Below are 20,752 nucleotides of genomic sequence, written 5' to 3' on the forward strand. Positions count from 1 at the left end.
TTATCTTCGAGATGAAGTGAGGAGAACACCCTCTTGAGCTAGGAAGACATCCTGTGCGTTTTGTGTTGACAGGAAATAAGCCAGTAGGATATCCATCAATTGTGCAGGTCAATTGGAACCTCTGCTTTGTGGAAGAATGGTGGATGTCCTCCAAGGACTCCTGGATTCAACCAGAGAGCTTTTATTGGTGGTAGGAGGGAAGCACACGTGTAAGTTAGTGTGTGTGGACTGTCCACTCTCTTCCAGGGGTCCTGACGTGGTTTATTTCATTTTAATGTACACCAAATAATAATAAAATAATAATAATAATAATAATAATAATAATAATAATAATAATAAAAACTGGGCTGTAGACATTTGCAACCTCATTTCATAGTCAAGAAAACTGAGGATAAAGAAAGTTTAAACAAACTTGTCTAAGGTAATGTAACTAGTAAGCGATGGAAATGACATTTCAATTGAGCTTGTCTGCTTCCAAATTCCATGTTATGTCTAGTCACCACTAATTCTGTCTCTGCTGAATAAAACGTTGCCTCTTCTGGTAATATTCCCATCAATAATTGAACAAGGCAGAGCCCGTCTTGGCACGCATGTCAGTGTGGGTCATTCGAGGTAACTGACGCATGGCAGAGGCTTTTTCTCTCGTATCTTTCTTTCTTTGGTTTTCCTGCTTTGAGGGCTCCTGGTGAAATTCATAGGCAACATCAAGCTTAGGGCACAGAAAGGTCAAACTCAGAAAAGGCTTAGTTTCCTTTGGCGATCTTCATCGTACCCCTACCCTGTTATTATTTGACATATGGTGTCCTCTACTGACTGGCTAGAAAAATTTTACTGTGGTATCCAGGGAGAGCCAAAGAATGACTTTCTACTCTCAGCCTGATCTTATGATTTTCATTTGTAGTTTAACAAACTATATATATATTTTAAAAGGTGAAGGGGGAAGGGAGGGAGGGAGGGAACAAGAAGTGGTGGGATGAGGATGAAGGAAAGGAGTGAGGGAGGGAGGGAGGGAGGGAGGGAGGAAGGAAGGGAGGAATGATGAATAACATGTATACTCTTTAATGTTTTACTTTTCCCTACTCTTCTGATGTGTGGAAAGGACCAGGTCTGCATGCTAGCTTAGCAGAAGAGGGAGACAACTCTCCATGATGCCAACAGGACAGTAAGGAAGTTCATACCAATTTACTGATCTATTTGTCCCTCAGTTTCCTTTCTGCAGGAAGGACCTGCCACAAAAATATCATAAAACAAGCCTCTCGGGAGTACAAGGTAAGCTAAGCTCAGAACTCAGCGCTGTACTGAACAGTAGTAACTCTGTGTCAGAATTCTAAAACCAGTTGAGATGCTCTGGGAAGCCATGTGGAGCATGTGAGAGGAGTTGCCTTGCTTTTCCTAAGGGAGCTGAGTTGCCACTCAGTCTCCCTATAAATGTTCACTCAGATAGTAACGGAAAGCTTCATGGCTTTTCAGCTGCTGCCAAGCTTTATCTTGAGTTTCCTCCCTATGAGGTGCTCCCTATAAGGTGCTCCCTATGAGGTGCTCTATTCTCAGCATCAGGAACCTGGGCTCTGCCTGAACAAAACCAATGCTTTCAATTTTCATAGCATCCTCAGTGAGACATTCTGCCTGCTCACTTGAGGCTGTTTTGTTTCTCTTAAACAAGCCTCAAGCTAGATTACCTATTTTCCTTTGGGAATAGTTACTCAACATTTACTGAAACCACTGTATTATTTTTTGTGTGTTAAAGAAAAGCAATATAATAATCACTATTTGCTCTGGGTTAGTTGGCATCATGGCTAAATGAAGCAACTTGATACATGCTAGAGGATTTAAGCAAGATTTTTGGTGTGTGTGTGTGTGTGTGTGTGTGTGTGTGTGTGTGTGTTTAGTTTCTCTAAGAATACTTGGTAATTGTCAAAAATGCTTTGCAAATAGCTATTGTTACATCTGTGGCTATCACTATGACTATTCATAACTCCTTCCATACGTGGAGGAAGCTTCAATTAGTGAAATGTGAAGTCAGTGTAAACTCGTACTGGTCACTTTTAACTAAATAACCTTGAAGGAAAGTAAATACTCTTTCTGCATTCAAGGAGGTGGGAGATACTCCTTAAAATGAGAGATATTATGACAGACTCCATAGTTTACAAGAGGCGTTTCAGAATCTAAAGGAGAAGATGATTAAAGGTTAGAATGCCTGATCTTGTTACAGGATAGCATCAGTAATAAACCTGTTTAGGAAAGGCTAACTTTTTAATATATATGTATACATTTGAGAGTAAGGGAAGACTATATATGCTGTTATAAAATTCTCATTGTCACAACTGTGGCTGCCTCTTTTTCCTTGAATTGCTGTCTGGAAACAAGCAGAGTTGAGATTAAAGCTTTGGCTTGGAGGGACGCTGGTAATGTTTCTCTTCTTTAGATGGGATTCTTTATTTTCTGGAAAATGCTTTGTTTTGTAATCATTTGATTACATAATGGTTTCTCAATATATCACGAGAAGGTTGACCCATCAAGAATTAATCTTCCTTCCACTTGCAAGTTTTGATGCAAACATTTTAAATGGTATTAAGCATGGCTGTAAACAGTTCAAGTTAAACAGACCTGTCTCCTGTCACTGTGGCATCTGTGCCTAGTGTCTACCTTGGAAGAGACAGCTGTGTTATGGCTAAAGGTGGCCTTGGCTTGAGATTCAGACAGGATGAGCATCTGGGCTGGCTTGTATCATGACCCACTTTCAGAATAGCAGATTCATTTCTGAGGGAACCACATTCTTCCACCTCTTAAGCATCTTTTATTAGTTCTCTTCTCTTGAAAATGTGGCATTAAAGATTAAGTTTCCCATGCGTGCATTTTGTGAGGACACATTCACACCACTGAACTTGACCTCTCCAAATGGTGTTCCCATTGTTTGTGCCACTGTCAGTGCTGTTGAAGACCAACAATCAAATGCTCTGCCTTATTGACTCTTTTCTCCTACAGACCCCAATCAGAGTCTCAAAAATCCTAAGATGGTATGCACATTGGAGTGGGATAGAATTTTACCATGGGTTGTTATGCTTCTGAAAATCAAATAGTCTGAATGATAAACATTTGAGACTCTGTGGGCCACTATCTGCAACATACATACATACATACACACACACACACACACATACATATATGTGTGTGTATAAATGCATATATATGTATACACACACAATGTGTACACAAATGCCAAAGTGAGGGAAATTTAATAGGATACAATCTTGGACCCTTACCAACACAGAAGGAAGAAGGATTTATTGTGGCTCATAGTTTGAGGGTATAATCCATCCAGTCAGGGAAGGAAGACATGGTGGCAGGAGGGGATGGAGGCATCTGGTCTCTTTGCATATACAGTCAGGAAGCAGACAGAGAAATGAATGATGGTACTCAGATCTCTTTCTTCTGTTTTTTTTTTCTTTATCCCCTCCCCGCTCCCACTGCTCTCCAACCTACCATTCCTGGCCCTGGCATTCCCCTATACTGGTGCATAGAGCCTTCACAGGACCAAGGGCCTCTCCTCCCATTGATGACTGACTAGGTCATCCTCTGCTACATATGCAGCTAGAGCCACAAGTCCTACCATGTGTTTTCTTTGATTGGTGGTTTAGTCCCAAGGAGCTCTGGGTACTGGTTATTTCATATTGATGTTCCTCCTATGGGGCTGCAAACCCCTTCAGCTCCCTGGGTACTTTCTCTAGCTCCTTCATTGGGGACCCTGTGCTCTGTCCAATGCATGACTGTGAGCATCCACATCTGTATTTGCCAGGCACTGGCAGAGTCTCTCAGGAGACATCCATATCAGGCTCCTGATATAGCTGTCTCTTCTTCTTCTTTTAGTTCAACCTTGAGCCACATCCTGAGATGATTCTGCACACATTTAAGGTGGCTCATCCCAGCCCTGTTCACACAATTTAAAAACTCTCTTACAGACAGTATCAACTCATCAATAAGCACTATCTCTCACAAATCCACTCATTGTTCATGTTACAACCAGGGGTATGATTTCTAAGCCTCAACTTTCCAGTTCTTATCCCCATGGGATAATATCTATCTCATAATGCAAAATGTATTCCACCTAACTTTTAAAGTCTCCGTAGACTTTAACCATTTCAACAAACTGTTCAAAAGTCTAAGTGCAGATTTTCTTCTTAGGCTTAGACAATCCCTGAAATTTGAGCTCCTGGATGAAGAAGAAGAAGAAGAAGAAGAAGAAGAAGAAGAAGAAGAAGAAGAAGAAGAAGAAGAAGAAGAAGAAGAAGAAGATGATGAATATTGCATACTCCCAACATATAATGACACTTAGTGAACATTCTCATACTAAAAGGCATGGAGGGAAATGATCACACCAAAGCAAGACCAAAACCCAGCAGAGACAATAGCAAACCTTGAAGCTACCTGATGGAATCATCTGCTCTCCAAAGGGAGGGGCCCGTGCATTATTCTATCCCTGGTGCTTGGAGCACACATAGTCTCTCTCTTGACCCAGCTCTGCTTCACCTCTGCATCTTTCCTCGCAGGCATCTCATGTCCCTATCATGTCCACCATCCCAGGTCTCCAAGGGAATTTAGGCTTCACTTCCAACACTTCACACATGATCTCTCCAGGCCTCATCGCAGGAACTCTGACCCTGCCACATATTGTTTGTCCTCATTGCCTCTCTAGAATGATGATAAAAGATTTCATGGCTCTCTTAATCTTGGACTTTTCACTCTTGGAAAACAAGTACCATAGGCACTATACTAAAGTTCTGCTGCCAGCCCCAAATTGAGTTTGGCCTCCTTGGGTCACAGGTACTTTGCCCAGTGTCTACTGACCTCAAGGAAATGTTTTCCTGGACAGTTTCCTTTTTAATCAGGAAATGCCTTTAGTACATTTCCTGTTCAGGCTTTTTCCTTTCAAGTGGATTTACAAATTGATAAGCTTTTAACTATGTGGGATAAGCCTTCCCTTGGGGAACCCTTCCCAATGCTTTATCTGTGTGTTCCTTTTCCAGTTGTGAACTTGCTCGCATGCCTTTCTCTGCCAAGCTTCAGAGTTTTTCATATCCTTCTCTGCTGCTCATTGTACATCTGAATAGGATAAGAAGTCACCCCACAGCATGAATGCCAACTTGTCTCGAAACTACTCCATCAAATGAGTTAATCCATCATTTTTATTCGGCCTTCTTTAAGTTCCTAGGAGCTGAGTAGCACGGAGTCGATTCTTAATCAGAATATAACATGAATGACCTTTAGCTAAGTCTCCAATAGATGCCTTGTTTCCCTCTAAAACCTCATGGGCTAAACCTCCACTATCTACATATCCCACTGCATGGTGGTTTTCCTCCTGCTCACTTTGGCCCCCTACGTTATGCTTATAACATGGAATTCTAAGTCTACTTTTCCCTCACAGCATTGGCACATTTTTTTGGTGCTCTGTGTATATTACCTCACTTTGTAAGTTCATATATAAATTAGCCCTATCATGTCTGGAAAACACACTATTTCTTTGGTGTCATATATTCCCTCTGGCTCTTACAATATTTCTACCTCCTCTTCCTCACAGTTCCCTGAGTTCTGAGCAGAGGGATTTGATGACAACTTCCTATTTAGAACTGAGTGTTCCAAGGTCTCTCACTTTCTGCACATTGTTCAGTTGTAGGTCTTTTTATTAGTTCTTATCCACTCTAGAAGGAAGTGTCTCTTATGATGGCTGAGCAAGACACTGACCCAGGGATACAGAAGAATATAATTAGAGTAATTTATTCTATTGCTTTATTTCTTTAGTAGAACAATAACATTTTGTTTTACCCTAGGCCCATAGCCTATCTAATGTCGGGTTCCTGATCACCTGAGCAGTGTCAGTTGTGGGTTTTCATCTCATGGAATGGGCCATAAACACAATCAGACAGCCCTACTTATTACCACAATGTTTATGCCACGATTGCACCTACATCTTGCAAGAGGGGGCAGAAGTATCATCAGATAGATCCCCATTATAGATTGAAGGGCTTGTAGCTGAGTTGGTGTTACCTTCTTCCTATGCTATGTACAGTACCACAAACAGCAGTCAGTAGCAGTGGAGCATCTATTTAGGCACCAGCTCAACTTCTTTGTGTTCAATGAGATATGTAAGTATTGTCTTCAGCAGTAGAGCCTTGCCATTACTCTGCTTAGAGCAACTCACAGCTTTGGCTATGTCAAGTTGTTCAGAGATTTCCCTATGGTTCCTTTGGCCAACAACTGGATTAGATGCAATCAGATACTGGAACTCGGAGTTTCACTTGATGGCTAAATTTGTGTTGTGTGGCCATGTATCCTCTATTATTTGATGAGTTCCCTCAGGTTTCTTTCATAAACTAGAAGCTTCATGTCAGTAGGTTTCCAATGACTCCTCAAGTGACCCTTGATGTTACTTGTTCCTCCCCGTACTTCCTCTTTTACTACTGTCTTCCCTCATCCTCTCCTTTTGGTCCTCCATTCAAATCTCTCACTACCTCTCCACAATTATATATTCTGTTTCCCCTTCCTTGAGATACCCTCCCCCAGTCCCTTACTCTATACCTAACTTTTGTGGTTACAGGGATTGCAGCGTTCCCATCAAAGGCTTAAAAGGTAACAACCAAACATAAGAGAATATATACCATATTTGTCTTTTTTGGGTGTGGATTACCTCACTTAGTATGATATTTTCTAGATACATCTATTCACCTGTGAATTTCATGATTTATGTTTTTTTAACAACTGGATAATATTGCATTGTAGAAATGTACCACATTTTCATTATCTATCTATCTGTTGGTGGACATCTTAGGCAGTTTTCAACTTCTGGCTATTATGAATAGAGCAGCAGTGGGTGATCATGGATGAGCAAGTGTCTCTGCAGTAGAATGAACATCCTTTGGGTATGTATCCAAGACCTGGCAGATCTGGATCTTGAGATTCCCAGCTTTCTGAGTGTTTTAGTTTGGGTTTCTATTATAGTGAAGAGACATCATGACCATGTCAACTCTTATAATTGGGACTGGCTTACAGTTTCAGAGGTTTAGTCCATGATCACCATGGTGGAAACCATGATGGCATGTAAGCAGACATGGTACTGGAGAAGGAGCTGAGACTTCTAGCTCTTGATCTTCAGGCAGCAGAAGTGACCGAAAAATAACTTTTCCAACAAGATCACACCTTCTCCAACAAGGCCATACCTCTTAATAGTGCCATACCCTATGAATATATAGAGTTCATTTTATTTAAACCATCATACTGAGAAACCATAGCACTTGTATTCATAATGGCCCTAGAAGTTTGCTGTTCCACCAGCAATGAGTTATTCTAAGTTCTTTAAAGCTCATAGTTCTAAACTCTTCCCCATTCCTCCCACAAAACCTTACTGAGAACTGTGTGGCTGGGTTTATAACTGTGATGGCTCCATTTCTGAGTACTAATTTTCTGTAGCAGTCATTTTCTTGTTGCAAAAAACAGTGCAATCCAAGGAAGAAAGAGTTTATTTTGGTTCTCAGGGTCATAATAGCAAGGAAACCATAGAGAAAGAAGCAGTTCTTATTTCATCAGCAGTTAGAAGCAGAAAGCAATAGATTCTTGTGATCAACTAGATTTCTGGGCAGTTTTGTTTGCTTGTTTGTTTGTTTTGTTTTGTTTTGTGTGCTTGCATTTTTAGTTTAGGACCCCCATCCCTTAAAATGGTGCCATCTACATTTAAGGTGGATCATCCTACCTCAACATAACTCCTCGAGAAACTCCCTCTTAGATATGCCCAAATACTTGTCTGTTACATAGTTCTGGATTCTTGCAAGCTGTCAATTAGTATTAACCACTTCAAACCCTGTTTCTTTACATCACCAATTCAGAAGTTGGACAAGTACATTGTATTGATCTGTCTTTGGTTACATGCCCACAAATGTTCTTTAAGAGAGTGTAAGGTGCACAGTGGAGTTTGGGTATATGTGATTGTTAGATAGGAAAGAGAAATAAAGAAATAGGTAGAGAAAGAAAGAGACAAAGAACATGAAAGACACACAGACAGAGAAAGAGCAACACAGAGAGACAGACACACTGCAAAAGAAGAAAAATCTACAATAATTTCTTACCTGCAAAACAAACAGGTTGGGTTAAATGATCACAGAATTGCTTTGACTTTTCAAAATGTTATTTTCAAACAGCAATACCTAGATTCCTATGAATAATTATAAGTCTTTTCTTGTCATTTGAAAAAGATGGGAGGAATCAACACAGATACCGTCTGCTTTCTGAGCAACGAGAGCCCGGCACGTTGTTTCATGCTGGCTGTTTTCATGGCAGATAAATTTCATCATGCATGCTAACTCCTATTGTTTGGTTTCACGCAAAATGCTTATGCAAAAATGTAACTTAAACAACAACCCTTACTTATCAGGAAACAGAGTTGGGAATTACTTTTGAAAGTTGGATAAAAATGATACGAATCTACCAGTTCCTAGATTATGTGTCATATGGCCATAGCGACACATATTAGAAAGAACTTAGTGACTCAATTAGAACACACTTCCACACAGGTAAAGGAGTGAGGTAAGCTGCATTGTGTAACTGATTCCCATGCTTTGAGAAAGTGTTTCCTAAACACCTATAATTAAAGACTTGCTCCTTGGCTTGTGACACTTGTTGGGATATAGTAGAATCTTTAAAAGATCGGGTGCATAGGATGTTTCACTTTAGTGAGGCTCCGAAGAAGAGATTCAACTGGCCATAACTTAGACATTTAAAATTGTGAGTCCAAATAGACCTTTCCTCTTTTCAAATTCATTATCCTACATTTTGCTAGAGTAATGGAAACATGGCTGATAACATCTGTCTACAAATTCTAGCCTAAATTCAGAATACTCATGGCCAAAGCCTCTTTTGAGGACCTTCTTCACCAAAGAGCTACAAGAGTGTGATCTTTAGATTAAAAGTAGTTGGGAAAAATCCCAGCTGAGATCCTGGGCCAAGTGCTGAGCAGCATTGGTTGTTTTGCAGTAATTCAGCCAGGACTTTTATGGTTATCAGTCACCAGTGTAGAGCCTAATGCATACCCCAATCCTATGGCCACAAGAGGCTTTACAATACATTCTAGGGGAATGTGATGTAACATTTAAAGATAACTTTCCATGAGTCTAGAAGGCTCTTTACATAGAAAGGCTCTTTACATAGAGCTTAGGACCTGACTCCATGCCTTCTCCAGATTTATAGAGGGATGATAGAGGAGTAGAACCAGGGAAACAAAATTTTTGGTCCATAAAAATTCTGAAGGCTGTCTACAACAACAACAACAATTATGACTATGACAACGACAACTACTACTACTATAAGCACAACAAAAATCCTTTCCTCTTGGTAAATTCTGTATTCCCTTTCAATCCATGAGCCTAACCCATGTCTGTGTTGGACATTCTAGAGTAGCCAAATTCAGTTCACTGGAATTGTAGGCACCCAGAATTTTAGGTGGGGGGTGAATGCGCACACACACCCATACCCACCCCCCTACCCCACCCACACACACTCCTTATTCAGATGGATTTACCTAAATACTCACTAGATATGTGAACTTTGTCTGTGGCATTTGTTTGAAAATGTAAAGCATCCTGCAAAGAAAACAGAGATTTTAATCACTTGCACTTGTTATTTGACATGCCATAAAATAACTTATATATTAAGATAGTTTTTAAAATTAACATTAAGTAGACTAGCTGTGGCCAAATCACAAGGACAGGGAAATGAAATTGTGAAGGTCTAAAAGAAGTTGAAAAGAGGTAATTCTCTGGGAAGTTAGATTTCTAATATTGTTTTTAAATAAAAGATATACTTTAAAGATACTTTTTTTTTACTATTAATTGTTTTAGATTCATACAAAGGACTGAGACCAAGATAATGATGGGCAAGAAATAAAAGACTGGTTATAATGCAGTCACACCACAGATATCATCTGGAATACTTGAAGAAAATTTTTTATTATTTTATAATTTTAATTTTATAAATTCGTATTATCTAGAACTCATAAATTCAGATGCCAATGCAAGTGTATGAGACACATTAAGTACTTTTTTCTGTTTAGTTTACTTTTGCTCTTTGGGACTAAACAATTTAGCTATTTATGAAAGTCATATTGTCCCTGCAAAGATGCTAGCTAATTTCCCTAAAGAGATGCTGTGCATATACTACCTTCTGTGGAAGACATCTAAGTAATACTGTACTAAAGAGTATCATTTGAAGGGGTATGGGGGTGTGTGCAAGTTTTTAAGATGGTAACTTGTTTGTTTGTTTGTTTGTTTGTTTCCTAGTTAGGATAATAGCTACTTCATGAACTTCAACTATGAAGCGCTCATGAGGCAGACAGGATGTCTTATAAGGTAGGTACGTACTAACGTTTCTGCTTCTCTCAAGGTGCATGAAGTTAGAGTAAGCCTGTAAGTACAAGGATTGCTGCAAATTGATAGCAACTGGTTCAGTGCCATTAGATACTTCTTGCCAAGTCATTGATTTGGTAGTGAGAAGAGCTGACATTCCTACCCACTAAGATTCTGAGACCCTTAATTACTGCTGTCAGATCCTTACAAGGTATATTGGCTTCTCAGAAACAAGAGCTTATTTCCTTGAACAAGAAATTAGCAGATTTCTCTGAAATACCAAGAAAGCACCTAGAATAGGTTCCTCTGTCCTGAACTCCCCCAGGTCTCTGAAGCCCAGTAAATATGACGTTCTCAACACAGCGCTGCTCATAGGAGATATATCACATGTCCACAGGGAATTGTCATCTTTACAAAGTTTTCCTAATTTCATGTCCTTGGAAGTAGGCAGTTTGGGCTCCTATGTATTGGTTGCTTGGTGACTTGCTGTATCCATCAGCTAGAATTACCGATGCACAGCAGAATATAAGATGAATGTTTAAAAAATGTTTCTCAATGGAAAGTCATACAGGACCCATCTTCTCCACATCTTTGGGCCCCTGAGACACACTACCATAATAGCTTATGGCACCATCAACCAAGCGAACAGAGAAAGTCATCAACTTTAAATTATGAAATCAGTCATGTGCTCTGTATAAGCCCTACTTTTCTTCTTCCCTGCAAATGTAGAGTCCCTTACACTAAATGCAAATATAGCATGCATTCCCAAATTGTTGAAAGAAATTGAGAGAGAAAAAAACCAACCTCAAACTGCAAACTGTAGTCTACAGCTGAGTGACCACTAATCAATTTTGAATTCTGATTAACAGAAATTTTATGAGGCTAACAGTAACCCCTTCCACTACCTTATAATTCCTTGTTTTCTGGTAGAAACTTGGGAGAATTTACAGAATCCCATAACTCATCCTATACCTTAGTTTCAGATTTACACAATGTTTTTCAAGGAATCACTTGGAGACTATGTAGATTTGAAAACTTAGTTAAGCCTTGCCCGTGGCTGTTTTATCTCAGAATAAGTTTGTGCTGATCTTCCCAACTCCAATTATTCTAATTAAATTTCTACTGTGACAGCTGGTGTTCTTCCATTTTGCTCCACTGGAAAAGTTTGGAATACTGGAACAAATTTTTTCACTGCTCTGTAATGAAGAGATTGGCCATGGCCGGCAATAGGCAGAAGGACCCCCATACACCCTGTGTGAGGCTGTGCTTCGACTGTAATAACATATAGCAAATTACCACAAAGCTACAGGTTTGAAACAATTTTAACTAATATCTTGCAATTTCACAGGACCTACACTGGATCTTCTTCTTTGAGATCTAAAATGCCTAAATTTGTGCAACTTAACTTGTATTTAGATTCTAAGACTAAATCCATTTTTTTACCTCACTCAAAATCTTGCCAGAATTCAGCTCATTTTAATTTTAAGATGGAGACCTCTATCCCTGAAGCTTTGCCCCTTTGGGCAAGCTTTGATTAAAGCTACATTTCATTCCAGCTTTTCATTCAGCTCCTTATCATAATGGGGCATGTGTATGCGTGTGAATTCTATTAATGTTTTACATGGGTATCCTCTGGCATTTTCTCTTTATACAATATTGGAGTAAACATTCTGTGTCTATCATGCATGAGATTAGATAATGCCGCTTAGAAATCACTGTATAATCTACTTACTGTGAGTTTCATGATATTCATTATATTACTAATAAGTCCAAATTCAGAGGACTGGAATTAAGAGATAAGCAAAAGAATGGATTCACTCATGAAGTAAATAACAAGTTACACAGATTGAACACTGTGCTAAAATGAAGCCATCAAAGATAAGTAAGACACATTACTAGTAAGGAAAACCTTTTATAAGTGTTTAAAGTAATCTATAAACTAAGATCACCTCTCCTCCTCTCCTGTCCTCTCCTCCTCCTCTTCCTTCTCTTGTTCCCAGTTGGTATGAGCTGCTTTTACATAATCTTATTTTCTTCTAGCTTGTCAATCAACCATTGAATTATTATAAAATTTAACTTCTCTTGCATCCTACTTTCTCATTACTTTTAATATTTTTTCCAAATCCTTTTGTATGTCTGACTTGAAGATAGACAGCCAGCTGAGTGTTTCCAGCAACGTGTATGAGGAATATATTCTCTCATAATGTTCACCTGCGTGGAGGAGGAAGTATTTGACTTCAAGAAGAATGACATTTATGAAGCACTTCAGGCAAGTTGAGGGACTTCTTAGTTGAGAGGGATTATCTACATTTAGATCCATTCAAAATTATATTATTTATTTTCCTCAACAATAAAAATGCACATTGATTTTCTAATGTCAAAGTACCAAGTCTCACCAACAAAATGTGTTACATATGATTCCAAATAAAACATTATAATAGAAGGGATCTGACAACATTTGTTGCTACACTCATAGAAACCATCTAACTATGCATTTTGCCATCAGGATGGCGACATTTCCATAAATGCTGTGGTCCTCAGTAGCAGCTGTCTTTTCTAGACATGGTCATTATTGACAGAAGAGCCCTCTGCACAGTAATGCTCTTCGTGTTCATTGAGGCCACTGGTCTGCTCTCCTGAATTCTTTTCTTTTGCTTCCTATTATTCTCCTGGACCAAGACACATTTTATTTTTGTTATGTTGTCCAATAAAGTAAAAAACAAAACAAAACAAAAAAACCTAGGTGTGCTGAATTTGAATTCTTTGGAAACAATTCACTAGGGTGCCCAAATGGACAGACTAACAATATCAAAACATGCCTCAAGGATACATCAAACCTGCCTAAGACCTACCATTAGGGCTTCTGAGGTGTGTTAAAGTTCTTCCTTCTAAAATTATAGAACCAACATAGACAGTGCACATAGAGCCCTGTTTATGCTGTCTGGAAAAAGGGTTACTGATCTAGAAATGTCTGGGTGTGTCTTTTCAGCTGTCACATGGCAGAATATAGCATGCAACTCTTGGCCTAAAAATATAGAAATGATGTGACATATTCTGGGAAAGAAAGATGCTGTCTTCTGGCTATGAGGCATCCCAGAACAGTATAATAATGGAAATTATCCCTGAAGAGCATGGCACATGACACATGCAATAAGGACACAGGCTGACCTAGAACACACTGTATAACCCATGCTGGGCCCAAACTCATGATAATCTTTCTGTCTCAGCCTCCCAGGTGCTGAGATTATTGGTAGGTAAAACCTTGTTCACCTTACATCCTACTTCTTAAGGTCAGAAAATTGAATTTCTTCACTCCCCCACCGCCAGATCTAAAACATCCAAGGCTTTGCATGTGTGTTAATGTGTAGGGTATTGATTAAAAGATATTGAAATCCGTTGTGGATTGTGATTTTGCATTGATGCTCATCTCTCTTGACTCCTCAGGACAGTTTGCTTGTTAATGAGAAGCTGGAGTCAGATGAGTCAAGTCAGATAATCCCAAATCCCAACAGTAATCAGGTGCCCATCTCTTCCTTAGGAGCAGCTTGCCAGTCCAGAGCAGACATCACCCCTTTCTGTCTTTGGTCAGTGGTTCTCAACCTTCCTAATGCTGTGACCCTTTAATACAGTTCCTCGTGTTGTAGTGACTCCCAATCATAAAATTATTTCATTGCTACTTCATAACTAATTTTGCTGCTGATATGAACTGCAATGGTCATATCTGATATGCCAAATATCTGACATATGACTCATAGGTGGTATCATCCCATAGGATGTGAACTACTGCATTAGAAATAACCACTGCTCCAGAAATATTCTTAAAATGTGTTTCCATTCACTAAATCCATAGTTTATTTAGCACTGAATTCAAAGCAGCGATATAAGTTATAATAACAAGCTTCAGCGCATGCTATCCACTCCTGGAAAGGGTAAACCAGTCTTACCTTTATTATTAGAAGGAAATATAGTTATTATGTTAAAGATACCGCATGCATTTGCATAGAGCAAGTAAGAAACTGTGAAGGAAAGGAGAAACTGTTTCTTGGTTGTATCAAGTGTATGTTCTGAAAAATAATCACAAGAAAACTGAACTTATGGTTAATAGCAAGAAACACCTCTCAACTGTCTCAGGGACTGCCTAACTGCAGAAGGAAGAGGGGACAGAAGGAAACGCTTTGACATAGATTGATCTATACTTAGGATGTCTAATGGTTCTGAGCCTCCCAAGGCTGGGAGGGTGTAGTATGAGCTGAGCTAGGCCTTGTTATCCTCGTGACTGAGGGACCTGTTTACATAGACCTGCCATTTCTGATTGCAACATAATCTAGGGATCAGGTATCACAGAGCACATCTATGATCCTGCACATGCAAATTAGAAGGAGGAGCCTATCTTCGCAGATAAAGCGCAGTGCAGTACTGGGGTACATCATTTGTCCAGTGCAGCACAGCTGTGCTGTAGTCCCCACAAATCTTTCTGGAAGCCACACTTGCAGCAGGACTCAACTCTGATACTTGAGAGGACTGGCCTCAATCATGGGGCTGAAGTTCTCTGAGAGGCCAATGCAATGTAGAATGCTGAGGATACTCCCTGCTACTGTCATTCTTTTACTTTTGCTCTTCTCTTGAGTACAGAAAATTTGGAGACATACTTCATTAGGACTTCTCTGAGTCTTGGAAAATGTAAGGGGCACTGTGAACATATGACTACAGAGAATATTTTTACGTTTTTATCAAACGCCCCAAGGAAATTTAACCTCGAGAGCTTAAAGTTATGGCTTAAGTATCTGTTGTCATTGGAGGGTTAAATCAATAAACATAAGGGAGAAGGAAAGAGAGTCTGAAAGCATTCTTTCTTTCCCTTTAGTTTACATGGTCCAGTCAGCATAACTGTGAACCACTTTGCAAACAGCTGCCCATTGAAAGAAACTTGCTGTTTCCTTGCGTCACGAAGTGTGGTCCACCACACTGCTACACTCTAATAAACAAGTTATTACACCAATAGATCTGAAAGTCTTCCAAACATATTTTAAAATGCTCCTTTAATAAATGGCCCTTGAAAGGTTTGCTAACAACCATGTTCCCTGGTCAAGCAAAAGGAAGTCCCAGGTGGCGATTGGGACTCCTGTTCCGAGTCAGGTTTAATTCTTGTACCCAGTGTTAAGTAACTGGGGTTGCAAGACCTAGAGAACATAGTGAGTTTTTCTATGCAGAATGGAATTAAAAAATGTTTCTGTCTGTCAGGCTTTAAATAAATGCAATAATAGATGGTAAGTCTTCCCTACTATTATTAAATGATAGTACAGAGTCTTTACATATTAATTCTTCCATGTTTTTATTTTCCTTATTGAAAAAATTGGGCTATCAGAACCAGATAGTGTGAGGATGTAACATGAGTGGAGATGTTTTCTTTCCTTCTGTTCTTTTTCCAAGGAAGGTTTTTTTTTTTGTTTGTTTTGTTTTGTTTTTTAATGCCCATATTTTTAAGACTCAAGATACATTCTTCCTTACTACACCTTTTTGATCCATCAAGGCAAATTTAGGTAATTTATAAGAAATGGGAGGGATTGAACAGAGCAGACTGACATGGTGGCTTATCAGTATATTGATGAGTCAACAGAACTGCATCCTGGGTAGGGCACTCAGAAGCAATTCCACTTCCTGTGAATCTGTGTTTGGGCTAATCTGGAACCCTCTCAGTGCTGTGAACTCCTTTAATTTAGACAGGCGAAGTCAATACATTGAGAACTAAATGCTCAAGGAGCACCAGGGCCAGCTTAGACCTTAGACTCCCTTCTGTCCTCTGATGATTCCCTTGGTACATCACTCACTTTCAGTATGCAATGGGACTCTCCAATCTGTTTTTATAGCTTTTCTCTCACTTGCGGTTAGAAGAATATGCTTGGCTCTTGTACATATTTATTTGAGTATATTTTTGGTTATAATTCAGCTAAACTGGAAGGGGCAGGTCAGAATTTAAAATAACAAACAGCCAAAGAAGACCAGAAGGTTAACAACAGTATTCTTAATCTGGGCTGAACATCACAACTAATGGGTACATTTACGCTACTATTCAAATAAACACTCATGGACTGGATCCATGGCAGGTCTGTGAAGTAAGTCAGGGGTGAGGGACAAGACACTTCTGAACAAAAGAGAAAAATAAAATATTGTTGTACTAGAGTAATATGTCAAAAATAAACTTTTCTACATTTTGAAGAAAAACCAATAAACTTGAACGCCCACAGTCAGAAGCAGCAAGTCTTTAAGAAAACAAGGATGTGGTCACCTCTACTCTGCAAGGAAAGGACTCAAGACTGGAGTGTGGGAGTGGATGGGGCAGTGTTGAAGAGAACAAGAGGATAAGTCAAGCAAAGGGCTATCCTGTGCCACTTCTGTGCCGTTACCATCACGTGCTTTAGGGAATTTTTTTTTTCCTGAGATTTTGGGATAACCTTTCTTCATATTGTGTGAGGCTGTGTCTCTGTATTTTCAGTTAATATTGCACTGGCAGAGAGCAAAATGGAGGCAAGACTTTGGTATTGCCATTTCTATGGCCCATCACTGGGTTTTTGTAAATATTCATACTTCCTTACCTGCCTAAAGGCAATCTAGACATCTATCAGAGGTTGTGTTGCAGCTGAATGGTTGTAGTAAAGATCTGAGGGCTGGCCAGTAGCTCTACAGCAAGTTCTGCCTGAGAACTTCCAGGCAGAGGAGGATGATAGCTAATGATAAACACTTGCAAATGAAAAAACAAATAGCTTTCTACTAGCAAGTCTCACTGGGGAAACAAACTACTCTTAAGGGTAGAGCTCAAGAGCTGATGTTCAGCAGAGAGAAAAAAAAAAGCCGAAGCACTAAGGAACAGGACCAGAGTGGAGCAAGCAAATGCATGGAGCTAGCCATGTGGAAGGTTGTAGGCTAGAATAATCGGGTTAAGTTTAAACACTAGCTGGGAGATTGCCCCAGCAAGAGGCCTAAGCTTTAAACTTTATTAGTAGCCTCTGTGTTATATTTAATACTTCTGGTGAGTCTGAGGAAGTCCTTCAATCCTGACTGTATGTATGAATTGAATGGGTAATACACTAGCATACCTCAGTGCTCAAAGACAATGGTGTAAGAATAGACACCCACCTCAGAACTGAGCAGTAGTATTTCATGTCTGGTGACAATGGCTTCCTCAGACTTGTGTGGTCCAATATGGTGGGATTAAGCTTCTCGGGTAGTTGGGACACATATGGCATAGTGCCAAAGGACAGCAAGAGTTGGTTTTTGGATTTGTTGCAGGCAGAGCTGGAAAACAGATATTCATTTCTTCATAGCTGTCAAGGATGGAAAGGAGAAACTGACAATTTTGCTTCTTGGGAAGTAGATGCTTAGATTTACTGTAAGCTGTGAGGGTTTGGAAAAGCTTCCAGGGAGATACAGTTATCAAAGAAAAGGGAAAGGGGGCAGGACCCAGCACTGGGCAACTTGTGGGTACAGCTGCTCTTCACATTTCAGTCCTTCAAGCTTTTTAAGTTGTGCTGAGTTTCTGTGGTGAATTCTGAGACGTACGTACCTCAGTGGTCATGGGGAAGTTGAGCTGGTGCCTTCCTAGAGCCATCAGGCTTATAGACTAGTGTTCATGGTGCTGTAAGGGTCTCTGCATGCTACCAAAGAAGAAAGACAAACACCAACATGGCTACAAAGCCCTCCATCTATAATGCTGAGCGCCTGCAAGATATGCTACTGCAATAGTGACACAAAGCTGGTAGGAGTAACCAATCTTTGATTGGATTTGAAGCCCAGTTCCTGAGCTGGAAACCATACCTGACACTGCTTGGGGTGGCCAAGAACCTGAGACTACATATATGGCAGGCATCAAGGACAAAATTGAATGCTACTGATCTGCAGAAATAAAATGGCTCCTAATGACATTCTTCTACACTCACAGATCAGTGCTTTGCTCAGCCATCATCAGAGAAGCTTCCTTCTGAAGCAGATGGGAACAGATGCAGAGACCCATAGATAGACAATATGTAAAGAGTGAGAAACCTTGAAACACAGCTCTAAGTAGAAAGTCTCTATCAAATCCCTGTCCTCATGGCCTGGGGAACCCATAAAAGAAGTTGGAAAGACTTTAAGAGCCTGAGAGAGTAGAGGACATTATGGAAACAAAGCTTTCTAAACACATTAGTTCCAATGCACAGAATAACTCATAGAGACCTTGGCAGCAGGTACAGGGCCAGAACGGGTCTATACCAGTTACAGTCCAAGAGCTGAGGCAAAAAGAGGACACACATTCCCCTGCCTGACACGGAAGCAATGTTAGCTAATGATAAACACTCGCAAATGAAAAAACAAATAGCTTTCTACTAGCAAGTCTCACTGGGGAAACAAACTACTCTTAAAGGTAGAGCTCAAGAGCTGATGTTCAACAGTAGATGGCCAGCACAAAATCAATTCACTAGCATCTTTTGAGGTTCTTTGTCTCATAATGTTCTATAAGGACATTTTCTTTTTAACCATAGAGGGCCTTCATGTATATATATTATGGTTTCCAGTTTTATATTTCTATGGGATTCCTGAGGGTGTGCATATGTATTTCTCATGCATTTTATTTTTGTCTATATTTCTTCTGTGTGTTTGTTTTGTCCAATTCCAATGTATTTAATTTTCTTTAATCTTATTTTATTACTCTTCCTCAAATAATTCCTTAGACATGCACAAGAGAATTATTTTCTAATGAGAGACCTAAAAGAGGTAGGTCTGGGTGGAAGTGGAGATGATGAAGAACTGGGAGGAGTTGGGGGAGGAAAAACTGTTCAGAATATATTGTATGTAGAAAACTATTTTTAATAAGATAAAACACATATCTCTCTAGATGCCCCCAAAATGCTGTCTTTGAAAATCATCAGAAGTAAAAAAGAAATACTCACCTCAAGTTTATGATGACTCTTCATGGCCATCATAGCTAGTCAACTATAAATGTCACAGTAAAGGCTTGGTCTTTTAGCCAAGCATAGACAAGAATTCCCCATTGACCTACTTTCTATATGGATTCTCATACAGAAAAAAAAAAAGAAGTAAACTATAAAACATAAAAAGGTTAAGAAAACTGTTGGTTACTAGAGGTGGTAAGAGGGGGATGGAATGACCTACATAGGTCAAATGATACTGAGACACAGATGTGGAAAATGAGTCAATCTAAATAAAGGTATATAACAGGATGAGTATAATTAATAATATATTGTACTCAGGATTGCTGGCTCAATGATCATTCCTTGACACACACACAAAAGTAGATGTGAGATGATAAATATGATAATTTGTTTGATGAAGGCAACATTTAACTGTGTCTGCACTTGTCAGAATACAATGTTACATGCTTTAAAACCTTACAGTATCATTTACCTTTTAAGTCACAATGTCTCTCTCACCACCATGTGAGTAGATGATATGAAACTAGCCAATGAGAGAGATTGTACCAGGAAACAAATCCTGCCACAACTTTGATTTTTAATTTCTTGTTCTTTAGAATTATGAAAAAAAATGTGTTTAAACCAAAAACAAAATTTTGGTATACCTATTAAGTTTTGACCAGCCTTTCTTCCAAGATGATCTTCCTGACTGCAAAAGGAACACACAGAAATATTGCTCCTTTAGCTCTGAGTCTGATGAGCAAGGAGAGTTTAATTGTAGTGGATACAGTTTTAAAAATCTTTTAATGAAATAGTTATAGTGCTTTGGAAATTTTTGATAGATGAACGATAGGGCTTAATGGGTGTAGCAGGTGCTTAAGTATAGCTTGGAAGAATTGAATGAAGAAAGAGCTTTATGGTTGATCAATACTCAAAACTCAAATTCCGAGTACATACCCCAACCACACAAAGAGATGGAGAGAAGTCAAGCCCATTTAAGAAGACTTCAATGAGACTAAAACCCTGAAGATGAAGTGCTTCCTACATGCTATCGGAGAGAAGATCAGAGAGTAACTCATGATTTGAATACATATAGGATAATTATGCTATATGTTGAACAACATATGAGATCACATCCTGCACTGTTTTTTTTCAGTTCTATTTATCACTTTAACAGAGATACCTCCCTCATTTGTAGATTAAAATATAATATGTATGGAGAAATAAAAATGAAACTTGTGCTGCTTTACTCTCTTGGGTCCGACTATGGTCTTCCAAAGACCAGTGGCGATAATAGCTGTGATTTATGGGTTCCTTGCAAAGTTCCAGGCAGTGCACTAAGTACTTTGACTTATTTCATGTGATCTTCACTGAAGTTCTTTGAGAGTAGATGTTCATTTATATCCTCATATTATATATGATAAAAATTTAGCTGAAGAGGTCAAATGTCCTGTTGTGGGGTTG

The 20,752-nt window shown here is 39.3% G+C and overlaps 1 long non-coding RNA gene across 1 annotated transcript; it reads left to right on the forward strand.

The window, feature by feature from the left end:
- Positions 1–1,033: 1,033 nt before the first annotated feature.
- Positions 1,034–20,537, forward strand: Gm36790. Its single transcript, XR_001781703.2, has 2 exons — positions 1,034–6,624; positions 10,320–20,537. It is a non-coding gene; the product is annotated as a predicted gene, 36790 (long non-coding RNA).
- The last annotated feature ends 215 nt before the right edge of the window (positions 20,538–20,752 follow it).

This window comes from Mus musculus, chromosome 15 (genome assembly GCF_000001635.26).
Source record: "Mus musculus strain C57BL/6J chromosome 15, GRCm38.p6 C57BL/6J".
NCBI classification, from domain to species: Eukaryota; Metazoa; Chordata; class Mammalia; order Rodentia; family Muridae; genus Mus; species Mus musculus.